This window comes from Ylistrum balloti, unplaced genomic scaffold (genome assembly GCF_031769215.1).
Source record: "Ylistrum balloti isolate Yb309-2 unplaced genomic scaffold, AGI_CSIRO_Ybal_v1 Utg370720, whole genome shotgun sequence".
In the NCBI taxonomy this organism is placed as follows: domain Eukaryota; kingdom Metazoa; phylum Mollusca; class Bivalvia; order Pectinida; family Pectinidae; genus Ylistrum; species Ylistrum balloti.
In genome coordinates, this window is record NW_026782428.1 from 266,204 (window position 1) to 273,868 (window position 7,665).

General features: G+C 42.4%; 1 long non-coding RNA gene across 1 annotated transcript; it reads right to left on the reverse strand.

Annotated features, from left to right (window-relative positions):
• Nucleotides 1-2,819: 2,819 nt before the first annotated feature.
• Nucleotides 2,820-6,388, reverse strand: LOC132557783 (uncharacterized). Its single transcript, XR_009554526.1, has 4 exons — nt 6,365-6,388; nt 4,483-4,634; nt 4,030-4,190; nt 2,820-2,947 (listed from the first exon to the last, which is right to left on the reverse strand). It is a non-coding gene; the product is annotated as an uncharacterized LOC132557783 (long non-coding RNA).
• Between the last annotated feature and the right edge of the window lie 1,277 nt (nt 6,389-7,665).

Here is a 7,665-nt window from a genome sequence, read left to right on the forward strand (position 1 = left end):
ACAGATACTGGAGACAGACCATGTCCAACACGGATACTACGGCCAGCAACTGTTACAGCTGAAGAATCCAACTCTGAGCCTGTAATAGAAGGAAACCGGATCATCGACATAGTGTTGATGGTGAAAATGTGGAACGACATCATCAGACTTCACGCCGGACAACCAAACACTACATCATGCATGGTACCGGAGTTTGAACTGGACACCGAGCGGAAAAGGGCTCTGGGATGGAGTTGTGCTGTTCGATGTAATAAATGCCAGTACAGATCTCCACTGTACAAACTATATAGAGAGGCAGACACGGATAAGCCCGGACCAAAGCCAGCCCTTGTCAACAAGTACCTGCCTTCAGCTTTGTGTGGCCAGGCTGTCAGCACCAAAGGAGCCAGGTTACTTCTCGGACACCTGAATATACCTGCAGGAGCCAAGAGTGGAATGCAGCGACAGGCAAATCAAATGTCCAAGGACATTACTGCCCTCAACAAAAAGGACATGTCCGAGAAGACCAGACTGGTGGTGGAGGCCAACACCCTGAGAGGAGATGATTCCCCGAGCACCATCGGACTAGCTGTGGATGGGCGGTACAACAGCACATCATTTGGAAGTGCTAAGAAGCCAGGGATGAATGCCTCACAGGGGTTAAGTCTGGGTATCGAGACATCTACCCCTAAGAAGTGGATACTTGGACGTGCCCTCCACAACAAACTTTGCTGGACAGGAGCTTGGCTGAGAGGGAAAGGATATGATGTCACCTGTCCTGGTGGTCATCCTGACTGCAGAGCCAACACTGACCGACACGACGGCTTGTCCATGTGGAAAGTGGAGAGTATGCCAGTAGGGAAGGTCAAACATAAACTTACATCAAGGCTCAGCTCAGAGGAAATATATCAACGCCACACCAATACAAACCTGCTGTCAAGAAAAGAAGTATGTTGTTGTTAGCAGAACAGCACAGGCAGCATGCGAAAAGGTCCAGGTCCGCTGGAGAGTCTGACCCAACCCACCTTGGCAGAGCACAGTTCACTACAGGAGAGGTCAGCTAGATCCCAACATCCATCCATGTAGGGGAGACAACCGACCTCAGGACCACCTGTATTGAGAAGAAGAGGTGACAACAAATTTATTAGAGACATGTCAACAATCAGAAAAAAAAAAACACAAAATAATGTAACAACAACAGCAACAACAACAACAAAATATATGACTACCTAATGAGGGAACCTCCACGTGGTGGTAGTCGGACAATGTTGTATACATCAGTGTACAATAGCTAATACCCTCAAATCAATAAAAACTTAATTACATTTTCAAATTCAACATGCAGTCACTGAACCCTAAATGACCATAACACACATTTGAATTTAAACAGTACTGCCTGTTATTATTTATAAAATGAGGTTCTGAACTTATGTGCTCTACATTTACACATAAACTATTATGACAGAGATGGGAACAGTCCAGATCACTTGACAATTCTAAATTTTCAGAAAAACAAATAAAAGCAAGTCTGTGTGCATGTTTCTTTTTCCAATTTAAATCACTGGGGTCCTTAAATGACAGAATTCCATATTTCCCTGTCCTTGTTACAGGTCCAATCCAAATCCTACACAAGCCATTATCTGGGCTAACCACAGAATTTTCTAAGATCTTGTACTTGTATAATTTGAAAAAAATCCTCCATCTTAACTTTTAAAAATCTGGCGTAGGAATACACAAGAACACAAATATGCTAATTTGATGTTATTTATAGATGTCCTGATCACTCCGAAGTGATCAATTAAAAATTATTTCACTACCTAATCAGTCATGAAATATAACAACCATGCCAATTTGTATGAGAATGGTCAAAAAATGTGGGTATGAGAAATAAAAACATGGATTTTTAGGCATGTCATTAAAGGACACTTTTTTTTTCAATTTAAAAAAAAAACATTTTCATCAACTGTGAGCTATTTCAAACATTTCGCCGTAAACAGAATCAGCGTAGGTCAAATAAAACAGGAGTTATGAAGAATTGAAAAACCCCTCTCAGACTGAGATTTTAACTCAGCTTTACATACACTTTGCTGTACATATCACAGACACCAAGCGTCAGGAAAAATGAAACAGATTTTGCAATTATTAAGATATTTCAGTTCTGTAAATTGGTATATAAACTTGAATAATTCCTACATATACCTATACAAAAAAGTTTTTCAATTTCAAATTACAACTTCATTTCGTAGAATTAAAATTTTTTTTTTAAATTACCAAATTTTAATATTAACTGAACATTTAATCTGCTTTAAAGCATTTTTCAGCTTTGATTTGGACATGAAATAATCAATAGATAACAGTGAAGACTTGCAGTAAACAATCACAGTGAATGACACCCACTGGACTAACTAACAGCCACATGTATACATACAAAGACTACCCATGCCAAAGGCAGGGGAGGTGGGGGGGGGGGTGTTCTCTTTGGGCCTTTATGTTTACTTTTGGGGCTCTCCCTGTCTCTGAAACACCTTTGATGTTATATTATCAAACAGGCAATGATGTGTATATCACAATGACCAATCAAATGGTCAGCTTCAGTTTGATTTTTGTATTCTTAATACATCTGACTACTTCTGACTGACCACTGCTGACCACACTGCTGACCACTACTGACCATTACTGACCATTACCAATATGAAGGGAGACAGAAAGAGAAGGAACAATTATTTCAAGCCTGGAAATGTTCCAAAGAATAAGGGCCAGGTATTTAAAGTTGAAGATCCTGAGGTACCTGTCACCAGAGAAGAGAGACCAGCTCTGACCAGAAGACTGACCACCCAGGAATTTCAGCTGATCACCAAGCCCAGTCCTGACGGCCTTTCCCTGGTAACAACAGATACTGGAGACAGACCATGTCCAACACGGATACTACGGCCAGCAACTGTTACAGCTGAAGAATCCAACTCTGAGCCTGTAATAGAAGGAAACCAGATCATCGACATAGTGTTGATGGTGAAAATGTGGAACGACATCATCAGACTTCACGCCGGACAACCAAACACTACATCATGCATGGTACCGGAGTTTGAACTGGACACCGAGCGGAAAAGGGCTCTGGGATGGAGTTGTGCTGTTCGATGTAATAAATGCCAGTACAGATCTCCACTGTACAAACTATATAGAGAGGCAGACACGGATAAGCCCGGACCAAAGCCAGCCCTTGTCAACAAGTACCTGCCTTCAGCTTTGTGTGGCCAGGCTGTCAGCACCAAAGGAGCCAGGTTACTTCTCGGACACCTGAATATACCTGCAGGAGCCAAGAGTGGAATGCAGCGACAGGCAAATCAAATGTCCAAGGACATTACTGCCCTCAACAAAAAGGACATGTCCGAGAAGACCAGACTGGTGGTGGAGGCCAACACCCTGAGAGGAGATGATTCCCCGAGCACCATCGGACTAGCTGTGGATGGGCGGTACAACAGCACATCATTTGGAAGTGCTAAGAAGCCAGGGATGAATGCCTCACAGGGGTTAAGTCTGGGTATCGAGACATCTACCCCTAAGAAGTGGATACTTGGACGTGCCCTCCACAACAAACTTTGCTGGACAGGAGCTTGGCTGAGAGGGAAAGGATATGATGTCACCTGTCCTGGTGGTCATCCTGACTGCACAGCCAACACTGACCGACACGACGGCTTGTCCGAGTATGCCATGGGAAAGGACATTGGGGATCAACTGGCTACACAAGGCGTGCTAATAAAATATGCAACCACAGATGGCGATGGAACTGGAGCCCAAGGCCTGGAGGAAGCCATGAGAGCCTTACATCCCATGTGGAAAGTGGAGAGACTGGCTGACCCAACCCACCTTGGCAGAGCACAGTTCCGGAAATGTAACAGTGCTAAGTGGAGCGAGTCAATGTTTCCTGGTCGTACCAGACTGATGAGGTCTCATGCTCAGAAGGTATTTTCTCAAGACTTGAAAGCAGTCTGATTTTCAAGGAATTGATGAAAATTCACTCCAGAGACATTGAGACTATCACGACTCATTTACCTGCAGTGTTAGATGCAACTGTATCCTGCTACACAGGTGACTGCTCCAAGTGCAAGCAGCATTCCGTGGTGTGCTCTGGTGGTGACAGCGACAACTGGTGGGTGCGATCAATGTTCCTGAGTTCAAACCAGATCCATCAACTTCAAATGACATTGGAGCTTCTGAAAATGAAACTCAGCACTGATGTTATTCGATCTATGAGACTCAGCACATCCACACAGAAAAATGAGGGTTGTCACAGAAGCCTGAATGTGTCTTTACCAAAACATCAGAATTTTGGAAGAAATGCTGAGGGGAGGTTAGACAATGCCATTCTGACCCTAAACAACACTGCAGGGAAAGCCATTCAAAAGAAGGTGGAACACTTTGGTGGTACTCTGAGTAGGGAGGTCAAACATAAACTTGATCAACTCAGCTCAGAGGAAATATATCAACGCCAGCACCAATACAAACCTGCTGTCAAGAAAAGAAGTATGTTGTTGTTAGCAGAACAGCACAGGCAGCATGCGAAAAGGTCCAGGTCCGCTCGGGAGTCTGACTACAGGAGAGGTCAGCTAGATCCCAACATCCATCCATGTAGGGGAGACAACCGACCTCAGGACCACCTGTATTGAGAAGAAGAGGTGACAACAAATTTATTAGAGACATGTCAACAATCAGAAAAAAAAAACACAAAATAATGTAACAACAACAGCAACAACAACAACAAAATATATGACTACCTAATGAGGGAACCTCCACGTGGTGGTAGTCGGACAATGTTGTATACATCAGTGTACAATAGCTAATACCCTCAAATCAATAAAAACTTAATTACATTTTCAATTTCAACATGCAGTCACTGAACCCTAAATGACCATAACACACATTTGAATTTAAACAGTACTGCCTGTTATTATTTATAAAATGAGGTTCTGAACTTATGTGCTCTACATTTACACATAAACTATTATGACAGAGATGGGAACAGTCCAGATCACTTGACAATTCTAAATTTTCAGAAAAACAAATAAAAGCAAGTCTGTGTGCATGTTTCTTTTTCCATTTTAAATCACTGGGGTCCTTAAATGACAGAATTCCATATTTCCCTGTCCTTGTTACAGGTCCAATCCAAATCCTACACAAGCCATTATCTGGGCTAACCACAGAATTTTCTAAGATCTTGTACTTGTATAATTTGAAAAAAATCCTCCATCTTAACTTTTAAAAATCTGGCGTAGGAATACACAAGAACACAAATATGCTAATTTGATGTTATTTATAGATGCCCTGATCACTCCAGAAAATAAAGTTTAAAACATTTTTAAAAATTTAATTTAATTAAAATTTTAATTATAATCGAAGTGATCAATTAAAAATTATTTCACTACCTAATCAGTCATGAAATATAGAACAACCATGCCAATTTGTATGAGAATCAGTCAAAAAATGTGGGTATGAGAAATAAAAACATGGATTTTTAGGCATGTCATTAAAGGACACTTTTTTTTTCAATTTAAAAAAAAACATTTTCATCAACTGTGAGCTATTTCAAACATTTCGGCGTAAACAGAATCAGCGTAGGTCAAATGTTATGAAGAATTGAAAAACCCCTCTCAGACTGAGATTTTTCAGCTTTACATACACTTTGCTGTACATATCACAGACACCAAGCGTCAGGAAAAATGAAACAGATTTTGCAATTATTAAGATATTTCAGTTCTGTAAATTGGTATATAAACTTGAATAATTCCTACATATACCTATACAAAAAAGTTTTTCAATTTCAAATTACAACTTCATTTTTTTTTCGTAGAATTAAATTTTTTTTTTTAAATTACCAAATTTTAATATTAACTGAACATTTAATCTGCTTTAAAGCATTTTTCAGCTTTGATTTGGACATGAAATAATCAATAGATAACAGTGAAGACTGCAGTAAACAATCACAGTGAATGACACCCACTGGACTAACTAACAGCCACATGTATACATACAAAGACTACCCATGCCAAAGGCAGGGGAGGGGGGGGGGGGGTGTTCTCTTTGGGCCTTTATGTTTACTTTTGGGGCTCTCCCTGTCTCTGAAACACCTTTGATGTTATATTATCAAACAGGCAATGATGTGTATATCACAATGACCAATCAAATGGTCAGCTTCAGTTTGATTTTTGTATTCTTAATACATCTGACTACTTCTGACTGACCACTGCTGACCACACTGCTGACCACTACTGACCATTACTGACCATTACCAATATGAAGGGAGACAGAAAGAGAAGGAACAATTATTTCAAGCCTGGAAATGTTCCAAAGAATAAGGGCCAGGTATTTAAAGTTGAAGATCCTGAGGTACCTGTCACCAGAGAAGAGAGACCAGCTCTGACCAGAAGACTGACCACCCAGGAATTTCAGCTGATCACCAAGCCCAGTCCTGACGGCCTTTCCCTGGTAACAACAGATACTGGAGACAGACCATGTCCAACACGGATACTACGGCCAGCAACTGTTACAGCTGAAGAATCCAACTCTGAGCCTGTAATAGAAGGAAACCAGATCATCGACATAGTGTTGATGGTGAAAATGTGGAACGACATCATCAGACTTCACGCCGGACAACCAAACACTACATCATGCATGGTACCGGAGTTTGAACTGGACACCGAGCGGAAAAGGGCTCTGGGATGGAGTTGTGCTGTTCGATGTAATAAATGCCAGTACAGATCTCCACTGTACAAACTATATAGAGAGGCAGACACGGATAAGCCCGGACCAAAGCCAGCCCTTGTCAACAAGTACCTGCCTTCAGCTTTGTGTGGCCAGGCTGTCAGCACCAAAGGAGCCAGGTTACTTCTCGGACACCTGAATATACCTGCAGGAGCCAAGAGTGGAATGCAGCGACAGGCAAATCAAATGTCCAAGGACATTACTGCCCTCAACAAAAAGGACATGTCCGAGAAGACCAGACTGGTGGTGGAGGCCAACACCCTGAGAGGAGATGATTCCCCGAGCACCATCGGACTAGCTGTGGATGGGCGGTACAACAGCACATCATTTGGAAGTGCTAAGAAGCCAGGGATGAATGCCTCACAGGGGTTAAGTCTGGGTATCGAGACATCTACCCCTAAGAAGTGGATACTTGGACGTGCCCTCCACAACAAACTTTGCTGGACAGGAGCTTGGCTGAGAGGGAAAGGATATGATGTCACCTGTCCTGGTGGTCATCCTGACTGCACAGCCAACACTGACCGACACGACGGCTTGTCCGAGTATGCCATGGGAAAGGACATTGGGGATCAACTGGCTACACAAGGCGTGCTAATAAAATATGCAACCACAGATGGCGATGGAACTGGAGCCCAAGGCCTGGAGGAAGCCATGAGAGCCTTACATCCCATGTGGAAAGTGGAGAGACTGGCTGACCCAACCCACCTTGGCAGAGCACAGTTCCGGAAATGTAACAGTGCTAAGTGGAGCGAGTCAATGTTTCCTGGTCATACCAGACTGATGAGGTCTCATGCTCAGAAGGTATTTTCTCAAGACTTGAAAGCCCGGAGCAGTCTGATTTTCAAGGAATTGATGAAAATTCACTCCAGAGACATTGAGACTATCACGACTCATTTACCTGCAGTGTTAGATGCAACTGTATCCTGCTAC